This window comes from Triticum aestivum, chromosome 2D (assembly GCF_018294505.1).
Source record: "Triticum aestivum cultivar Chinese Spring chromosome 2D, IWGSC CS RefSeq v2.1, whole genome shotgun sequence".
Taxonomy (NCBI): Eukaryota; Viridiplantae; Streptophyta; class Magnoliopsida; order Poales; family Poaceae; genus Triticum; species Triticum aestivum.
This window is the reverse complement of record NC_057799.1, coordinates 247,394,354-247,416,398: the sequence shown is the minus strand read 5'-3', so window position 1 is coordinate 247,416,398 and position 22,045 is coordinate 247,394,354. Positions and strand designations below refer to the sequence as shown.

At 45.1% G+C, this 22,045-nt stretch overlaps 1 long non-coding RNA gene across 1 annotated transcript; it reads right to left on the bottom strand.

Moving 5' to 3' along the window:
* Positions 1-16,945: 16,945 nt before the first annotated feature.
* Positions 16,946-17,682, bottom strand: LOC123052683 (uncharacterized). Its single transcript, XR_006424972.1, has 3 exons — positions 17,518-17,682; positions 17,314-17,427; positions 16,946-17,236 (listed from the first exon to the last, which is right to left on the bottom strand). It is a non-coding gene; the product is annotated as an uncharacterized lncRNA (long non-coding RNA).
* Between the last annotated feature and the right edge of the window lie 4,363 nt (positions 17,683-22,045).

Here is a 22,045-nt window from a genome sequence, read left to right as displayed (position 1 = left end):
TGCCTTTTGGGTTAACTAATGCACCTAGTACTTTCATGAGACTAATGAACGAAGTTTTTACGTGCTTTCATTGGACGATTTGTGGTAGTCTATTCTGATGATATACTGATTTATAACAAATCTTTTGAAGAACAATTGGAACATTTACGTGTTGTTTTTATTGCTCTACGTGATGCACGTTTGTTTGGTAACCTTGGGAAGTGCACCTTTTGCACCGACCGAGTATCTTTTCTTGGCTATGTTGTTACTCCACAGGGAATTGAAGTTGATAAAGCCAAGATTGAAGCTATTGAGAGTTGGCCGCAGCCCAAAACGGTCACACAAGTGAGGAGTTTTCTTGGACTCGCTGGTTTCTGTAGGCGTTTTGTGAGAAATTTTAGCACCATTGCTGCACCTCTCAATGAGCTTACAAAGAAGGATGTGCCTTTTGTTTGGGGTACCACACAGGAAGAAGCCTTCACGATGTTGAAAGATAAGTTGACACATGCTCCTTTACTCCAACTTCCTGATTTTAATAAGACTTTTGAGCTTGAATGTGATGCTAGTGGAATTGGATTAGGAGGTGTGTTATTACAAGATGGCAAACCTGTTGCATACTTTTCCGAAAAATTGAGTGGGCCTAGTCTGAACTATTCTACTTATGATAAAGAATTATATGCTCTTGTTCGGACTTTAGAAACATGGCAACATTATTTATGGCCCAAACAATTTGTTATACATTCTGATCATGAATCTTTGAAACACATTAAAAGTCAAGCAAAACTGAACCGTAGACATGCTAAATGGGTTGACTTCATTGAGACTTTCCCTTATGTCATTAAACACAAGAAGGGTAAAGAAAATGTTATTGCTGATGCATTGTCTCGTCGTTACACTATGCTTTCACAACTTGACTTCAAAATATTTTGTTTGGAGACCATCAAAGATCAATATGTGCATGATGCTGAATTTAAAGATGTATTGCAGAATTGTAAAGAAGGGAGAACATGGAACAAGTTCGTCGTTAACGATGGATTTGTGTTTCGTGCTAACAAGCTATGCATTCCAGCTAGCTCCGTTCGTGTTTTGTTGTTGCAGGAGGCGCATGGAGGAGGGTTAATGGGATATTTTGGCATGAAGAAGACGGAGGATATACTTGCTACACATTTCTTTTGGCCAAAGATGAGATGGGATGTTGAGCATTTTGTTGCTCGCTGCACTACATGTCAAAAAGCTAAGTCACGACTCAATCCTCATGGTTTATATATGCCTTTGCCTGTACCTAGTGTTCCTTGGGAGGATATATCTATGGACTTTGTTTTAGGTTTACCTTGAACAAAGAAGGGGAGGGATAGCATATTTGTTGTTGTGGATAGATTTTCGAAAATGGCACACTTTATACCATGTCATAAAAGCGATGATGCTGTTAATGTTGTTGATTTATTCTTTCGTGAAATTATTCGTTTGCATGGTGTGCCAAATACTATTGTTTCAGATCATGATACTAAATTTCTTAGCCACTTTTGGAGATGTTTATAGGCTAAGTTGGGGACTAAACTGCTTTTCGTACTACTTGTCACCCCCAAACTGATGGACAAACTGAAGTAGTCAATAGAACTTTGTCTACTATGCTTAGGGATGTTTTGAAGAATAATAATAAAATGTGGGAAGAATGCTTGCCTCATATTGAATTTGCTTATAATCGTCCATTGCATTCTACTACTAAGATGTACCCTTTTGAAATTGTGTCTGGTTTTCTACCTCGTGCACCTATTGATTTGTTGCCTCTTCCATCTTCGGAGAAGGTAAATTTTGATGCCAAACAACGTGCTGATTTGATCTTAAAAATGCATGAGTTAACTAAGGAAAACATTGAGGGTATGGATGCTAAATATAAACTTGCTGGAGATAAGGGTAGAAAACATGCTGTCTTTGCACCAGGAGATCTTGTTTGGTTACATTTGCGTAAGGATAGGTTTCCTAATTTGCGCAAATCTAAGCTAATGCCATGTGCTGATGGTCCTTTTAAGGTGTTAGGTAAAATAAATGATAATGCATATAAACTTGAGTTGCCTGCAGATTTTGGGGTTAGTCCCACTTTTAACATTGCAGATTTGAAGCCTTATTTGGGTGAGGAAGATGAGCTTTCGTCGAGGACGACTTCATTTCAAGAAGGGGAGGATGATGAGGACATCAATACCATTGTTAAATCCACAGCCCCTACTACTACATATACTGGACCAATTACTAGAGCTCGCGCACGCCAATTAAATTATCAGGTACGTTCGTTTCTTGGTAATGATTCTAATGTTCATGAGAATATGATGCTGCCTAAATTGGATACATTTGTTTTGCTTACAAATGAAGGGCCTGGCATGGATAAGAGGGATGAACACTGGAGCAAGACCAACCATGGAGATGATGGCATGCGCAAGGGGAACAAGAACGGAGTTACACGTGATGATTTCAGGACTTTGAAGCCACCATAATGAGTGCATGAAGCCTTGGGCGAAATATACAAGATGCCACTTCATAAATTTCTTCTAGAGGCTATTCTAGGTGTTGCGTCACCTTATTATTGGGCCGGACCCATGTAATTTCGAAATACATAAGTATAGGGTATTTTTAGAGTCCGTATGTGTGGGGAAACAAGAGTTAGGGTTGGTTTCGGACCCCTCCTCCAAGGGCCACGAAATTCCCCCCTCTTCCTCCATATATACAGCCCCTAGGGCGTCGTTTAGACTTTGGGTTTTGTTTAGATTAAAGTTCGCCATAGCTGCAACTTCGCGTACTTCGTTTGTGTTCAACGACCAGACAAAGGCGTCACAGAACCCCACCTTGATCAATAAAGCTTTCCTCTTATATTTGCAATATCCAGATTGCAATCTTAGTTTCTTGCTTGTTCTTCGTTTGCCTGCAGGAAACAGACCTTCGTGGTCAGGTTGATCGTGCTCCGGCATGGTCAATAACCTCTCGGAGTTGGTTTAGCGATTGCTAAGGCGCGACGTCCTCGCACGTTCGTAGTCGGATCGTCAAAGTCGACTTCCTCCAAAATGATAGCCATCATCTCATCGAAAGACGGGACACCTTTGCCTCTATCATACTGGAGTGGCTGGACGCGTCAACTGAGAAACACTTCAAGCAAGTCCATGCCGGTCACGCCTTCACGGACTAACTGGACTACTCGCTCGACTAGCATATTCACCTTTGCTTTCTCCGCTGGGGTCACTTTCAAAGGAAAGGGCGGCAGGACTCGGTCCATGGAGAAGGGAGGAAGTCGAGTCGACTGAACAGGGGTCGGTTGGTATTTACAGTAAAACCAAGTTGACTGCCACCCTCTAACTGAATCGGGAAGCGTCATAGCTGGAAAAGTGCTCCTACCCCTCGTCTGAATGCCTAGACCTCCGCACATCTGGATCACGTGCGTCCTCTCGTCACTCGGATTAGCCTTTTTAACAGACTGGGAACGGCAAGTAAAGATATGTTTAAAGAGACCCCAGTGCGGTCGACAGCCCAAGAAATTCTCACATAGAGAAACAAACACAGCGAGATACGTGATGGTGTTGGGGGAAAAGTGATGGAGTTGGGCTCCAAAGAAGTTCAGGAAACCCCGGAAAAAGGGATGAGGAGGCAGAGAGAAACCACGGTCAACATGAGTCGCAAGGAGGACACACTCAGCCTCTTGTGGTCGCGGCTCGGTCTCGTTCCCCGGCAAACGCCAGGACCCGTGGGCAATCAAACCCCCTTCGACCAGATCCTCCATGTCTTCCGTCTGAATCGTAGATCGGATCCAGTCGCCCTGGATCGAGCCGCACGGCAGGCCAGACCTCGATGACCATCCGCCCCGACTCGTCTTCTTGCCCTTCGCCGCCGCCGTCGCCTTCTTCGCGCGCTCCAGAGCCACTGTCTTCTCCTTCCCCATCGCAGCAGGCTGCGCATGGACGGGGCGGTGGCGTCGAGAGTGAGGGCGAATGTGGTGGAGAAGTAGAGGAGGAAGAAGGGGACGAAGCGCACTGTGCAAAACACATTGGCCCGGACGCCCTATATAGGCCTATTTCCGAGTGGCTGACAGGTGGGGCCAAGCGATCCTGTCAAATCCCGCAAGAGTAGCGCGCCTAGTACGTGGCGAAAAAGGCGGCACGAGGATCGAGGCGTCCCTTCCTAATCTGTTCCGTTTACTGTGGTGCCCTCCGCCCCGCGCGCTTCTCCAAATTTCGAATCCCGTGAGATCCGGGAACGGCAGCGCAACCAATCGCGCCAAAGATTTCATACCACTCCAACACTCGAAGCACGTCTGCATAAGTTCACTCGACAAACTCTGAATGGATCAAGGCGATTGAAAATGGAGTCAAAAGTTTTAGCATGATTCATCGACCTAGATAAAAATGCCCCTGGAGCATAAAATTTGGGTTGGAATCAACTTCAAGACCTTCTCCACTCGGACCCCGATCCATTCGGGGGCTAATGACGATGACATGTACCTAGGGTAGGGTAATGGGCCTGACCTAGACACCCTTCCCAAGGACACTGTCCTAAAGTCAAAGGCATTCAAAGCGCACAGCATCAACCGACTGTAAACACCTCAGAGTGCAACCCACTCGACCATAAGCATTTCACTCGGATAACCCCATTCCATTCGACCAGGATATACTCACTCGACCACATCAGGAATCACTCGGAATACAGAAGATCTAAAGTCACTCAGGATGGCAACGGTCAGGTGTTCACTCCATAATCTTAATGATCATTTATATAGCTTTATTGCTGGCGTTACCAGTAACATCTCATCTTTATGTACATTGAACCCCTTGTAACGTGGGCTGGCTGGGGTCCTGGTGCACTCTATATAAGCCACCCCCCTCCACTGGCACAAGGGTTCACACCCCCTGTAACTTCACGCATATTCCAATCGACAAAGCCTCCGGGCACCGAGACGTAGGGTTGTTACTTCCTCCGAGAAGGGCCTGAACTCGTAAATCTTGCGTGCACAACCTCATCGTAGCTAGGATCTTGCCTCCTCCTACGTACCCCCTATTCTACTGTCAGACTTAGAACCACGACACATTGTACATGGCAACTGTAGTTGTTATCACATGGCAACTGAAGTGCATTGCATATGGCAACTACAGTTGTTGTCACATGGCAACTGTAGTGCATTGCACATGGCAAACTTTGTTTTGAATTGACATTTGAAATCAACATTTTCCTATCAGCACTACAGTTCACAGTTTGAACTTTTGCACAATAACTTGTTGTGTCCAATTTTCTTATTCCCGTGTTCGTTTCTTTCAGTAACCCCTGAGGAGATTTCGCCGTCCCTTGATCAAGCTTACCATAGGATTGAGCAGGAAGCATTAAACAGGAGGTCATCACGGAATCAGGGCCAATCAAGTTCTGATGTGCGTGCTGAGCTAGTATCTGAGGATATTGTCAGCAGTGCAACCCCTGGTTTTGCGAGGTAGACGAGGGTAGTTCACCCACCATCAGCGGATGACTTTGAGCCTAATATTAAGGCTACAAAGGACCAGTCCCTTCTCTACGATATTGCCAAGCATTTCGGAAATGCGAGGTCGAACAGCAAACACATGAAGGCCCTGAAAAAGTAATGTCCACACCACATAACCCCTTACTTGCCTTTTGCCAATTTTTTACCCTTTTTGCCATGTGTTGTTTTCTTAGTAGATATGATTCTTTTATGTTATATCATTTTCATACAGCTCATGTTGGACAGAACGAAAATCATATAATGTGATGCGACATATGTCGACCTGGGTGATCTAGCCGAGTCTGTGAGGCCTACTGGTAAAATGTCGCAGAATGTAGTTGTGTGTGGGATAGACTACATCAACAGGCATGTGGACATTTGTCCCGACAAGACGATCATGCCCTATAGCGTGACCAGCAAAATATGGGATGGTGACTTCCACCATCGCATCCCGAGGAAACATTTTGCCGCGCATGGTGATTTTAAGCCCCCACTGAAACTTTGTCAGTGTTTCTTCTCGTTCTAGATGTTTATTTTTTTCCATGCTATGTTAGTTATATTCCATATGTGGGTTACATACTTTTCATGCCAACTATTTCATATGGCAACAGTTGCCATGGTAAGGAAGTGTCAACTTTAATGGAACTCCTGTGGCAACTTAATTGAAAATATTGTGGCAACTTTCTTTAAGCATGCATGGCAACTTCTGACAATTGCACATGGCAACCGAACCCCTATTTTTCATGTGTCCACTTGGCCATTTGATGCTTGCTTCATATATCCATTATTACAAATGGCAATATTACTACATATCATATGGCAACTACATCAATCTATTTTGATGTCAACTCTTTTTTTCTTTTCTCTTTTTTACTTGCAGATCATGTTCCCCATGTTCCAGCTGCTTGCACCAGATAACCCTGATGACAAGTGTGGTCACCACTACGTCGTTTGCCTTGACCTGAAGAACCAAGGTTTCGAGGTGCTTGATTCAATCCGTTCAGGAGATGACGACAGCCTTACTACTCATGCTGAATTCTTTATCAACAACCTGAAAGAGACATGGAACCGTCATTACGAAAACTTGAAGGTCAAGATCAGTCACTTTCCAGTCGAGTACGTCACAACTGAGAAGCAAGGAAACGGGTAATTACCATCTTTTCATGTGTTTTCTACCTCAATTTTGACTTTTTCATCTCTTCCTCGAAGTTTATTATGTTTCTGTTGGCATGTGTTCACCTGTTTCTTTCACTCTAGGCATGACTGCGGGTTTTACACGTTGGAATACCTTGCAAAGCTGGAAGGTCGACAGGTTCCTGTGATCACAGATGCAATGGTCGTCGAGCTCCTTACAATCTATACATGGAACTGGTTGATGAATGAAGACTTCAACACGCGGAGCTATTAAAACTGCGAACAAGAAGTACAAGTGATGACGTGGTGCTCAATACACATGCCTACCTTACATTCTGTGGCTGATGAATGTAAGGTATCATCTCGCTCTTCGAAACTATGTCCGTGTGCTAGGTTATTACTTCATTCTCCGTAGCTGTAGTCTATAGCGATGGCGTGTACGTGCCGTCTAAGCTTTTGTAATATAAGTGTGGACCTGAATCTTTTTAGGTGTGACAAGAACTACTTTTATGTTCACTATTATGTGTTTGTGAATGTGCGTACGAATTGGCAGTTGGAATGGGCAATTTTGTGTGCTTGTCTGAAATGTGGTTGTGAAATACTTCTGTCATATGCTTGATTTTTGTCTTATGTTTTTTTCTTCCCGAGGGGACGTGGCAGATGGTTTGAAACTCTTTTTTTGAAATAATTTGTGTTTTCATTTGTCATCTTTACTACATTCAGAATTTGTAAAACTGCGGACGACCCAGTATGTCTAGTTATTTTCCACTGGGAATTTATAGTTTGATTCTTTTTCTATTTTTCCTTGTGGTAACTTTAGTTTCCCTGACATGGTGTTTACGATGTCTGACGCATGGCAAATATAGTTGATCACGCACGGCTAGTGCAACTAATCATTTTCATTTCTTTGGGATTTTGCAGTGCTAACAGTATTGGGTAGCATACTAGTTTATAGATTCGCATATGCGGCAGCTATCCCACGTCAATTTCAATACAACTTAGATGGCAGATGTTCTTTCTCGCAATTCACACGTGGTCAATTCAAGTAGTTCCAACATAGTGTGTATACAATACTATACGTGTGGCAACTATTTTTTACTATCTCCAAAAATGCGTGGTCTGAAAACGGAAAGCTACCCGATGGCATATTTAGTAGCAAGTACATGGCGGATTTAGTAGCAGCTACATGGCCTTTTTTAGTAGCAACTACATGGCATTTTTAGTACTGGATACATGGCATTTTCTTCAATTTCTGTTATCCACCAACAGTCATTCTCGCATTTCTAAACCTTCATCATCTATGTTACAAAATTTTCACCAACATCAAAGTTAGAATCCCCCACGGTTGCTTACAAATTGCCAGTTCCTTTCCTTGGTTTCTTGTGCTTTGCTTGAATTTTTCCAACCCTGATTTGTATCTCACCTCTTTTAGACGCCCTTTTGTGATGGAACGGGGCGGGTTCCTTACCTGAATTTGCGTGCTTGCTGTTCTAGACCCTACCTCCGAGTTTGCAGAGGACGGACCCGTGGATGAAGGCACACTTGAAGTGCGGAGGAATCTATGTATGTCTTCTTCAGCCTTCCTCTTCTTGATCTCATCAAGCTCTCTTTTTAGGGCCTTCCTGTGTGTAACGCCCCGGATCCGATGCGCCAGGTGTCTTCCAGTTATTCGTCGTTGTTTCCATGTCATTTGCTTGCGTGTTGCATTTTGCCATGTCATCATCTGCATTGCATCATCATGTTTTTCAAAACTTGCATCCGTTCGGGTTCCGCCGGTTCTCTCCGTTGTCCGTTCTGAGCCCCGACACACTCGCGCGCGCCCATCGCCCCTCTCAGACCTTGTTTCGTGAGCGGGAGAAAAATGCTCTCAGAATGGGCCGAGATTTGCCGAGTGGCCTTGGTATATCACCGGTAGACCGCCCGTCAAATTTCGTTCCATTTGGAGGTCGTTTGACGCCCCCACGGTTATCCGCGTAGCCCGAAACCCCTCTCTCTTTGCAGCCCAAAACCCCTCCACCACAGCCCACTAACCCAGCAAAAACCCCTCCATGCTCTCGGTCATTCGATCACGATCGTGTGGGCGAAAATCGCACCCCATTTGGACACTCCTAGCTCACTCTACCTATATATTAGCCTCCCCCGTCCAAATCTGAGGAAAAATCCACCCCTAACCCTAGCCCCGCTCCCTCCGCGCGCCGGACACGTCCGGTCCACGCCGGACAAATCGCCGCCGCTGCCCCGAGCCAATCCCGCGCTGCCACGTGGGCGCCGCCGCCTCCCGCGCCGCCGGCCCGCCCGGGCCCGAGGCCGGCCCCCGCGGCCCGTCGCCTCCGCCGAGCGCCTCCCCGCGGGCCCGTCAGCCGGTCGCCGCCCGCGTCCCCGCCCGCCGCCGCCCGCGCCCCCGCCCGCCGGTCGCCGCGCCTCTCCCGTCGGCCGCCGCCTCGCCGCCCGAGTGCCCCGCCTGTCGCCGTTGGCTCCGTCTCCGGCCAGATCCGGGCCGGCGCCGCCCGGATCCGGCACCGCCGCCCCGTCTCCGGCCCTCCCTCGTCCTCTCGGGCGCCGTCTCCGGCGAGCCGTCGCATGCCTCGGTTCGCGCGCCCAAACCCTAGATCTGGGATTTCGGAGGTGAAAATCCCACTGTCCTTTTTCTGTCATGTTATGTTGCCTCCTTTGACCAGTCATATATTTATGCTCGGTGATCCGATTTGTGCATATAATATGTCAAAATGTTCATCATGAGATGCTTTCCGTTTTGTTCCTTTGTGCCATGCTTGTTTGAGTTAATCTTGATGTCATAATCATCGTTGCAAGAGTGTTATATGATGTTAACTTCTGTCTGCTATCAGAACTTGGTGATTTGTCTTTTTCATTGCATCTTGTGTGTGCATCCTATGAGCATGAGCTCTACATGTGTTTTGTACTACATCATGCCATATTTACAGGGGTGCTTGTCTTATATTTTTGTGATCTATGTGGTGACTAGCACAAGCATGCCAAGTAGCCTCCGTGATGTTGCTGATTTCTGTGACAGTCATTTCTGCTAAGTATGTAGCTGTATCTTTGTGATGCCATGTAAACCTGCTGTCACCATGAGTTTTATGCATAATCTGGAGATGTTCACTAAGGATGTTTTGTTATACATATTATGGTCTAACCATCCATGCCCTTGTTTGCATTTATAGCCTGCTTTAGCTTGTTGTTATCTTGCTCTCAATTTGCTAAATAATATTGCTGTCAGCCTGTTAACATGAAGTTCAGTTTTGACATGTGTTTTGCTAGTGATCTATGCACCCTATGAACTTGATCTTGCCATGCTTAGCTTCATAATTATGCCATCTTACTGCTGGATTCCTTCACATGCCTTGAAATGCTTTGTGATGAGTGATTTGAGCTCGCAAAGATGCCTTCATAATTCTGTTTATGCCATGCTCAGTTTTTCTGCCAAGTCTGAATCTGTTTATGGAACTTGCTATGTTTACATGGGTGCCATCATATCTTCTGTGCCTTTTTGGCTCGTGATCAGTAAGGGACTTTTGTTTTATGCAATTAGTAGATTCATACCATGCCTTTTTTTGCTATGATCTGTTCCTGTAGCATATTGTTTGATAGCTCTAAACTTTGCAACCTGATGTTATTTCTGCCATGTCCAGTGAATTCTGCTAAGTCTGTGAAACTGTTATTATTTGCAATCTTGCCATCTCCTTTTGAGCATGTTATAGTGTTTTCTGAAGATAGATCAGTGTTCATGTTTTGTAATGCTTTACCTGTACATCACGTCCATGTCATTTGTTTTCATGTTAAGGTGCTGTAGCATGTTGTTTTGATACTTGCAAGTTGTCTAGTTGCTGTTTTGAACAGCTTGTCCTTTAACCTTGTTTCATGTGTATGTGTTGAACCGTTGCTCCGTTTTGAGCATGCTCTATATGAAACTTGCTTAGTTTTGCATGTAGTTTCATATTACCTTGTTGCATCTTTGTTTTGAGGTGTTTGCTTGATGATTGAATGCATTTTGCATCAATGCCATGTTTAACTTGTTTTGCTCATATCTTCTAGGCCATAGCTCCGAACTAAATGATCTTTATATGTAACTTGACTAGAATTTCGTGTAGATCATCATGGTGCATCTTAAATTGCTGTTTAACAACTTGAACATAAGGTTTATTCAGATCTGGACCAATTTCGAAACTTGCATATGAGGACTTACCGGAATTGTTATATGTTGTTTTCGGCCTCATTTAAACTTGCTTTGATGTGTTGTTCTTGTATGCATCATCTCTTTCCATGAGTAGCTTCATGTAGCCTTGTCATGCATCATACTTGATTGAGCATCATGCCTTGTTCATGTGTGGTGTGTTTACCTTGTTGTGTGCTTCTTCTCGATAGTTCCTGTTTCGTTGCGATCGTGAGGATTCGTTCGTCTACGCTTGGTTCGTCTTCGTGGCTTCATCTTCTTCATGGACACGTTCTTCTTCCTAGCGGGATTTCAGGCAAGATGACGGTTACCCTGGATCTCACTACTATCATTGCTATGTTAGTTGCTTCGTTCTATCGCTATGCTGCGCTACCTATCACTTGCTTTTCAAGCCTCCCGAATTGCCATGAAACCACCTCTAACCTTTATCACCCTTCCTAGCAAACCATTGTTTGGCTATGTTACCGCTTTTGCTCAGCCCCTCTTATAGCGTTGCTAGTTGCAGGTGAAGATGAAGTTTGTTCCATGTTGGGACATGGATATTGTTGGAATATCACAATATATCTTATTTTAATTAATGCATCTATATACTTGGTAAAGGGTGGAAGGCTCGGCCTTATGCCTGGTGTTTTGTTCCACTCTTGCCGCCCTAGTTTCCGTCATACCGGTGTTATGTTCCTTGATTTTGTGTTCCTTACGCGGTTGGGTGATTTATGGGACCCCTTTGACAGTTCGCCTTGAATAAAACTCTTCCAGCAAGGCCCAACATTGGTTTTACATTTGCCTAACAACCTAAGCCTTTTTCCCTCGGGTTTCCGGAGCCCGAGGGTCATCTTTATTTTAGCCCCCCGGGCCAGTGCTCCTCTGAGGGCTGGTCCAAACCGAGCGATGTCCGGCGCCCCCTGGCAACCAGGGTCTATGCCAACCCGACGTCTGGCTCATCCGGTGTGCCCTGAGAACAAGATATGTGCAGCTCCTATCGGGATTTGTCGGCACATCCGGACGGTCTTGCTGGTCTTGTTTTATCAATGTCGAAATGTCTTGTAACCGGGATTCCGAGACCGATCGGGTCTTCCCGGGAGAAGGAATATCCTTCATTGACCGTGAGAGCTTATAATGGGCTAAGTTGGGACACCCCTGCAGGGTATAAACTTTCGAGAGCCGTGCCCGCGGTTATGTGGCAGATGGGAATTTGTTAATGTCCGGTTGTAGAGAACTTGACACTTGACTTAATTAAAACGCATCAACCGTGTGTGTAACCATGATGGTCTCTTTTCGGCGGAGTTCGGAAAGTGAACACGGGTTTTGGATTATGTTTGCCGTAAGTAGGAGTTCAGGATCACTTCTTGATCATTGCTAGTTTCACGACCGTTCCGTTGCTTCTCTTCTCGCTCTTATTTGCGTATGTTAGCCACCATACATTGCTTAGTCGCTGCTGCAACCTCACCACTTATCCTTTCCATACCCATTAAGCTTTGCTAGTCTTGATACCCATGGTAATGGGATTCCTGAGTCCTCGTGGCTCACAGATTACTACAACAATAGTTGCAGGTATAGGTTATGTGATGATCATGACGTGAGAGCGATTTTGCTTGTTTTGGAGTTCTTCTTCTGCTTCTTCTTTGATCAGGGGATAGGTTCCAGGTCGGCAGCCTGGGCTAGCAGGGTGGATGTCGTTTGAGCTTCTGTTTATGTTTCATCCGTAGTCGGATGTTGTTCTCATGTATATTGATGTATTCTTGCGGCATTTGTATGCCTTGTATGTATCCCCATCTTTTATGTAATGTTGATGTAATGATATCCACCTTGCAAAAGCGTTTCAATATGCGGGTCTATCCTTGGTGGGACCTTCGAGTTTCTCTCAGATAGGGTCGCATATTGGGCGTGACACTGTGCTTTTCTGCCACCCTTGCTGTCTCATCGCTCTTGCATGCTTCACCTATTAGTTCAGCATAGTTCTTGGTCAATACGACGTGCCTCACGGAGTCCATGGTTGCCTCCGGTCTGTCATCATGTACAACCAAAACTGCATTTGATGTTTGTGGCCCCAACGCATCATCAGCATCCCAAGTCCATCGCCTTCGTATGAAATGGCGGGGCAAACGCGTGACCGCGTGCATCTCCATTATTTTGAGTATGTGGCAGCACACAATCCCGTCCCATTCGTATTTGCAGCATTCGCAATAGTATTCACCTTCGTTTACCAAGGCCTTCACAAAGTAGTTTCTTCCCTTGTCCGGGTCTTCAGGTTCTGAATCAGACATTCCCCTGAGAGTACACACCTTGAATGTACATTCGTCAACCTAGTAAGCTGCGTACATGCTGGACAGCTTTATTTCTTCCTGGAATTTGCATGTTTTGTGCTCGTTAAATTCTCATATTATTTTTAGCAACTTTTGTTGAGGTAGGGCACACCATAGCAAGTGTATTAAAATCAACGATGGCAAAGAAAGCATTTTTCCACATTTCTTTGTATTGATTGTTTCCATATTGCAACTGTAGTTTATTTCACATGGAGTTAAAGTGTAACGAGCACGAAAATCAATATGTTGTACAGTGTAATCATGTGCTATTTTTTGAAATGACTAGTATGTCAAAATATGGCAAGTACATTGCATTCTATATGGCAACTACTATCTTTCTGGTACTGTAACTGCATCATATTGTTCTCATGGCAAATTAGGTCATCTTACATGTGAAATACCATTGCACTATACATGGCAATTACACTACATCCCACATGGCAACCACACCACATTCAAAATGGCAACTACACTTTCTTTCACAACACACGACAACTATTATTTGTTTTCCAACTACTCAGTTTTTATTCCATTTTCATCTTTTGCATTCATGTGTTCACTATAGATGACAGCTTCAAACCAGTACACATGGCAAACATATTTATAGATATTTTTGGTTTGCTTCCTTTTTAAAACAAGCATGCAGAGTTTGTTCTTTGTTTTATCAAACAACATTTTATGTTTCTTTTTAGCAATTTTCAATGTTGAATGTGCCGTGTCATACATGGCAAATAAGACCATACGATCACTCACTTACTTGTTAAATATCTTGTTGGTGTATATCTTGCTCATCTGCCTCTCCATCGGTAAATATGTTAGCAATTTAGGCTGCTTGAGTGCGGTGTTTGCTTCTTACTATAGCTCAGATCCCCGTGTTTTCTGTTGCAAAGCTGAATATTGCTTGGCAAACTGCAGCAATGAGTTGACAGGGCTCACGTAACGCTTCATAACAGCATTGAAACCCTCGCTGTGTTGCGTAGTCTGCAAAAATGGATAGAAGCACTGCATGAAGAAGGCCGGCACCCAGTACATCCGCTCGTCCCATAGGTTATTAAGTGTCTCGTTGTCTTGGACTTGGTATTTTTCAATGATAGCCGTCTAGCTCCATTCAAACTCTTCCACTGTCAAGCTGTGGTCCACACACAACTCGAATGCCTTGTGTAGTTCTGGACGGTCAGCAAAGAATGGTCCTAGCCTCTCTTTAGCCTTCTTAATAATATGCCACCTGCAGCGCCTATGCACTGCCAATGGAAAGACCTCCTCTATGCCTGCACGCATGCTAAAGTCCTGTTCTGTTATTATGTTCATCGGAGCAAGTCCATCCATGCACTCTAAGAAGGTTTTGAACAGCCAAGTGTAACCATCAGTATCTTTGTTCCGCATGAGACCGCAACCAAACTGCAAGGACTGATTGTGGTTATTTATTCCTATGAATGGAGCACATGGCATCTTGTACATATTCGTGAGATATGTCACATCGAAAGAAATGCAATCACGGAAATGTTTGTAGGCTCTTCTTGCCGCACCATCCACCCAATACATGTTTCTGACACGGGTCCTCATCGTCCAATCATATCCTATAGAAGAAATCGGGATCTACTTTTGCTTTCTCTTCGAAGTAGGCGATCGTGTCTTCTAAGTCAGCCAATCTGCTCTCTCTGCGGTACTCTGCCTTTAGGTTTGTGACGTCTGATGGTATGTAGGGCATGCTACTCAGACTTCCATTTTTTTTGTGGATCATGGAAAGTATCTGGACCATTCTTGATGGACTGACGTTACAATCATGTAGCAACTTTATGAATTCCTTCTCGTGAGGACTGAATCCTCTGTGGGCGCTCAGAAATCTTACTAGGTCAAACTTCTTTATCAGATCGTGGTTGTGTTCTTCGACATATTCGGTGACCACCCACCAAGCTCCATCTGTGTTTAGCTTCATCCTGACAGGCAATCCCGTCTTGAGAATGATGCCTCTCTTTCGTTCCGGCACGACATGCACAACACCTTTACTCTTCTTGTCCTTTCATGCCCTGCAACACCTTACCTCACCTCTGTTGTACTCGTTAGTTTTTTTATTTCCTATGGTATTCCGTGTTCACCTCAAATCCGTGGAACAACGCATATCTCTGATAGTATTGCTTGGCATCTTCAAATGAACCAAATCTCTGTCCAACATAAGGTGGTTGAGGTGGCATGATTTCTGATTGTCCCTCTTCTTCTTCCCCTTGTGTTTTATCATCAGTTTCATCATTCACTTCAGTATTGGCGGCTGTTTCATCTGTTCGAGTGTTGGTTGTGCTGGTGCGCACAGGCGTGCTTGTCATCATTGCTGCAACGATTGCCAGTTCTGACACTGATTCTGCATTGTTTGTGGTAGTATAGGTGACTAGCTCGTGGAACACCCCTTCCGTGTGCTCTGAGGTACCCGCAGTAGATGTCTGTGCACCACTGTTGATTGTAGTCGAAACTCCTGCAAAATCAGGTACGTGTGTAAGCAGTATTGCTTGAATGGCATCTTCATTGAAATGAAATATGGCAGCTGCATCTGATTGTTCATGGCAACTACAGCTTATTCTACAAGGCATTTTTTCATAGGTGCCAATGCATTGATGACGCATTGGATTGAGGCATCTGCAATTTATTATTGTTCCCATTTTTGCATAGGTACATAACCAGGTGTATAAGTTACATGTATAAATTGTTGGGATGTGCAACTTTGAAATCATGGCAACTGTAACCCATATTTTTTTGGCATGACACCATGCATATATGCAAGTCTTGAGCATCTGCATTTGGCCATGTATGGCAACTGCAGTTGTCCAGCCATGGCAGCTATAGTTAACCTAATATGGCATCTGCAGTTGCCAAGTCATGGCAATCAACATCTTAACATCAAATGCATTCTAAGTATGAGCACACAAGGCAAATGCAGATAATCACAAATGGAAAATACACACAGACAGTAATTGACAAATCCAGATGATCATAGATGACTAATGGACGCATTCACTTGGTGGCTAGTGCAGTTGTCACGACCACCGTGACAAGTGCACTTTTCCCAATGCTTTCCACAAAGCAAATGCATGGTTTTTTCTGGTTCACAAATTACCTCGTCTTGCCACATGTGCTACTTGCAGTTGGTGTGCCACTTCAAGTTGGTGTGCTGTATCTGCATTACTGATGGCCTGCAATGGTGCATAGATGACTAATGGACGCATTCACTTGGTGGCTAGTGCAGTTGTCACGACCACCGTGACAAGTGCACTTTTCCCAATGCTTTCCACAAAGCAAATGCATGGTTTTTTCTGGTTCACAAATTACCTCGTCTTGCCACATGTGCTACTTGCAGTTGGTGTGCCACTTCAAGTTGGTGTGCTGTATCTGCATTACTGATGGCCTGCAATGGTGCAGCTTGCCACGAGACCTCTGGTGGTGTGGTTGTACCATAAGAACCTGCGATCATGTCAACGTATATCATAAGATGGGATGCCATATTTTTATTTGTATGAAAACATGTTAAACCTCATTTTTCCTTGTCGCATCATGTGGAAGTTTAGTTTTGAAACCATGGCAAACATAGTCCACCATGCAAGGAAACTACATTTGACAAGCATTGACCAACTGCAGTTGGTCAGGCATGACAACTGCAGTTGTTCAAACATGGCATATGTAGTTGAGCAGTCATTGCAGCAGCAGTTGTTCAGTCATGGCAACCACAGTTAACAACTACGGTTGGTCAGTCATGGCAATTGTAGTTGTTAAAACATGGCATATGTAGTTGTTTAGTCATGGAAACTGCAATTGTTCAGACATGGCAACTGCAGTTGAGCAGTCATGGCAACTACGTGTAATCACGCATGGAAAATGGTAGTCATACATTTAATTTGGCACATGCAGTTGTCCACGGATGGCAAATACAGTTGACCAGGCTTGGCAGGTGCACTTTTCATCATTTTTTTGATTTATATCAGCTACAAACGCCAATGTCATCTATTTTTCATTTTCGTCACACCACGTAAACACCAATGTTATCCAGTTTCCTTTTCTGATAGCCTGTGCGCAAGACCATTTCTTACATCTCAACTGTGTAAGACGTTGATGGCAGGTATCCGGTTGCCACCTGTTGCCACGTGTTGCATGATGGTCCTGTGTTTTTCAAAATACTCGTAAGTCTTGCCATCCTTGCATGTTTTTTTTGCCACATCAACATGCTTTTGCATTACCTTGATTTTCCACATTTGCTACTTGAAGTTGGTCTCTCGCATATCTATCACCGATAGCCCCCTTTGTTGCAACTTGCCATGGTATCCCTGCATGTGTGGTTGTGTCATAAGAACCTGTGAATAATGTCATTGTAGTACATAAGTAGAATGCCATTTCCAAGTCCACAAACATGTCAACTGTCACTTTTTCATCACGCATCATACCTATGCTCGTGTACTGCTCTAGTAGTGGCAACAATGGTCATGCAGAAATGAGTTGATTGTACTCTATTGCATCCCAAGGGGGCGCTTGTGGCCTTCCAGAAAACCAAGGATCAGTCCCGTCTTCATGATTCATTTTTCTGCTTCTCCCACTATTTTTTAATCACTGCATGAATGAGAACGCATTATTATTCCAATTCCATTTTGTTGTTTCCACATAAAAAGAAACACGACAATCTTATCACATGACTGACATAAACAACTATTACAACATGGCAAGTAGAAAACATCGTAGCCGTGCATCTCTGTTGAGAGGGCATGCATATTCATTCTCTTTCTACAATCTAGATGGCAACTACCATGTAGAACTCGTGGCAACTAACAACATAACATGATGGCAACTACCAGCAAAGTTAGGTGGCAACTATTTTTCCCTTCATATGTACCGGCCAAAATTCTCTGTTCTGCCCTGCTTCCCCACGGTTTGCAACATTTTCCCCCATCGTTTTTGTCTAACTCTTAGTGAATCCTAAACATATTTTCGAGCACCTTCTAGTAGCAACGCCAACCTAAAAGCTTAGTTCGAACTTCTGATCACCCGTATTTATGAAAGATCAGATCTAGGATACAAGATGGCAACTTTGTGTATTTTGGAGGGGGGAGGAGAATGCACATGAACGGCCAGATTCATGTGATTTGTAGATCCATGCGGCACAAATCTAGTACATCTGTGGTCTGTTTTGCCATGACCTTATGGATCCAGTCGCCTTCTACATGGGCAATCTAGACGTGAAATTATTGGGGGGAGGAGACAGGAGAACGACTAGATGCAGGATGTTTTCTCACCTTTTGTGTGAGTTCGTTGCCGTGTTTTCTGTCGAGGGGGGTGGGGGCGCTAGTGACCTGATCTGGTTACCATGGCAAGTAGAGAAGGAAGAGGATGGAGGTAGGGGAAGATTTGCCGATCCAGAGGTTGGAGATGACCGACGGTGGCTACTCTGGCTCGCGGGCGGGTAGGGACGACGGCCGAGAGATGGTTTTTGGTCGTGCGGGCCGCGGGGTCACTCGCCCGGGCGTGTGGGCGATCGCGCTGCACACCAGACGTGCGGGCTGCGACGGGGTGTGGCCGGAAGTGCTCGTGCGGGCGGGCCTGTGTCGATGCCACACGGGGATACCCCCTAGATGCCACACGTGCGGTGGATATCGGCGTCCAAAAAATTGCAGCGTCCGCACCTTCAGCGCCATCTAACGAACGCATAGTGCCAGCGGAAAAAATCCTTAAAAAGCTGCAGCGCCAAGGATTCGAACTCACGCCGTTTGCTTTCTAAAGCAGCTCGACTAACCACTAGAGCTAACTACTTCTCCTATTGTTATACCTTGATAGTGATTAAGGACAATATGGGCTGCGCGGTTCCAAAAAATGAAAGTTCACAGGTGAAAAAAAATTCACGAATTTTTTTCAAAAAAGAAAAGGCTCACGTATTCAAAAAAGTTCACAAATAATGAAAAATGTTCACGAAATGTCAAAAATACCACTAATTTAAGAAAAATTAGTGAGTTTGAAAAAAGTTCACTGATTTGAAGAAGTTCATGTGAAACAAAACAAGTTCAAGAAAATTGAATAAAGTTCACCAATTTGAAAACAATTTCATCAATGTTTTAGGAAAGTTCATCATATTGAAAAAAAGTTCATTGTGTTTGAAAAAAGTTCATCAGATTTTAAAAAAGTTCATCGAATTTGGAAAAGTTCGTTGATTCTGAAAAAAGTTCATGGATTTTGAAAAAAGTTCATCGATTGGAAAAAATACATCGAATTTGAAAAAATTCATCAAATTTCAACAAAAAGTTCACCCAATTTAAAGGAAGTTCATCCTATTTGAAAATAAAAAAGTTCATCGATTTTTTTTTAAAAGGCGCACTAAAGAAAACAAAGGAAGAAGTGAAAAAAAAAAGAAAAAAAAAGAAAAGAAACCGAACTGAAGAGCAGTAAAAACATGTGAAGAACGAGCTAACTATTCACTCGCGGGCATGTGCCCTGGTGGCTATAACCGTGCACTTGCAACAAGGTGGCGTGTGTTCGAATCCCCTTCGCCGGACACATTTTGCCTTTCACAAACAGGAAAAAGAACAGAACGGAGGTCCTATACTTTGCATCAAGTAGGTGTTTTTCTTTTTTCTTTAAAAAAAAGTACTCCAACATTTTTTTGAGATTTTTTTTAATGTGACCCCAAATGCCATCGTTAAAAATATTGTTAGAAAGGTGAACCAGAAAAATACCGAAAAGTATATAGTTCCTGTTGGCGCGAATAAGCCATGCCCAACGGCGGTGACCGGCGAGACCGGAGGGCCAGGGAGGCTCCGTGAACTATGTTTCTGTTAGCTAGTAGGTTGTTTGCATGGATAAGTTAGTTGGTCGCCTGAGTTGTGCAGCCACTGGCCATGCATGTCCTGGTGGAGAGATTCTAGGATATGGAGTTAGTGCATGCGTGGTGACTTAGTTAGCGGATGAGCCGGCTGTGTACGTGCTAGTGGTGGTCGGTGTGATGGCCGGGTCTTGGCTGTGCGTGTGTAGTCGGGTATAAAAAGGCCCCTGATGTACTGTTTGCGGTGCGCTGGTATGAGCCGAGCCTAGGAGCCAGAGATGAGGTAGTCTCCACCTGGACTGTGGTATGCGCCCGGTTGGCTGTGAGAGAGCTCCTCTGGGTAGGCTGCGGTGTGTTCCCATGCCCGGGTATGTGCCTAGTAAAGTGAGGCCATTCGTGCGGCCGAGGCGCCGTTCGTGCGGCCGAGGCGTTTGTGCGCCGAAAAAATTATGTGCTCCATCTGTCACCTTAGTTTGTGCGAGTGAGAGAAAGAGAGCGGCAACAACATTTGGTATCATGAGCTGGTTCATCTTGGGCGGGGTTCGCCGTGCCGGAGGCGTGCCGGTGGTGACATCGTTCGTTGGCGGTTGCGCGAAGCTCTGGGCCATGTGTCGGCCTCTGGAGGTGCGCGGTGCTGCGGCTGTCATGGCGGACACGGAGGCGGCGCGCGGTGAGTCCGTGTCGAGCATGGCGAACGGGGAGTCCTCGGTGATGCGGCTGCGTTGCGAGCACGTGGCGACGGCGACTCGCGGCGAGTCCAGGCATGGTGGTGGCATGCGGCTTCGACATCGAGCAACGCAGCAACCGCGGCTCAGGCGCGGTGAGCAGACAGTACAGCGCTACGCGCACGGAGGCGCGTGGTGGCGTCGGGCGGAGATGGCCATGACGACGACGGCAACGACGAGAGTTGCAACAACTCCGGCGGTGGCGATGCATGGCTAAGGAGGTGAGTGTTGGCGCGAATAAGCCATGCCCAACGGTGGTGACCGGGGAGACGGCGTCCAGGTCGTGAGGATGAGCGGGCGTGCTCACCATCGGGAGACCGAAGGGCCAGGGAGGCTCCGTGAACTATGTTTCTGTTAGCAGGTAGGTTGTTTGCATGGATGAGTTAGTTGGTCGCATGAGTTGTGCAGCCACTGGCCATGCATGTCCTGCTGGAGAGATTCTAAGAGATGGAGTTAGTGCGTGCGTGGTGACTTAGTTAGCGGGTGAGCCGGCTGTGTACGTGCTGGTGGTGGCCGGGTCTTGGCTGTGCGTGTGTGTGCAGTCGGGTATAAAAAGGCCCCTGATGTACTGTTTGCGGTGCACCAGTATGAGCCGAGCCTAGGAGCCAGAGATGAGGTAGTCTCCGCCGGGACCATGGTATGCGCCCGGTCGGCTGTGAGAGAGCTCCTCTGGATAGGCTGCGGTGTGTTGCCACGTCCAGATATGTGCCTAGTAAAGTGAGGCCGTTCGTGCAGCCGAGGCGCCGTTCGTGCGGCACAGGCATTTGTGCGTCGGAAAAAATTATATACTCCATCTTCCACCTTCGTTTGTGCGAGTGCGAAAAAGAGCTGGTATCGGGTTTGTTCCAACAATTCCTGCCAGATGCTATGAGAAAAAGAAACAAGCTATTGATGTACATTGCAGCAAGACCATAACACATACTCCCTCCGTCCCAAAATTCTTGTCTTACATTAGTCTAGATACAGATGTATCTAATACTAAAAGATGACTTGATACATCCGTATTTAGACAAATCTAAGACAAGAATTTTAGGACAGAGGGAGTATTTCCATTGGACATGTTCCTGTCCAACTTGTTGCACCGAAGGATGTCCAGCCACTTTCAGAACTCCATGCAGGCAAACACATCTACGTAAGCATTCGAGGGAGCAGTACTAGCTTGTTTTGGCCTTTTGTGATCAGCTTGCCGTATTTTTAAATTAGTTAATAGTGATTAGTTTGTTAAGATAGGAGAGAGAGTTTTCTTTCTAGTCCAAACCGGTTTGTTTCAGTTAGTACTAGTACCATACGTGCATGTACCAGTACGTGTCTAGCTAGCTTTTGAGTCTAACTAGTACAAATGTCCGTGCGTTGCACCGGGCGATAAAAGTGGTAGAACCTGCTTGATGGTTCATTTTTTTTACCATATTTAATATCCAATTTTAATAAATGTTGAACGTGGAA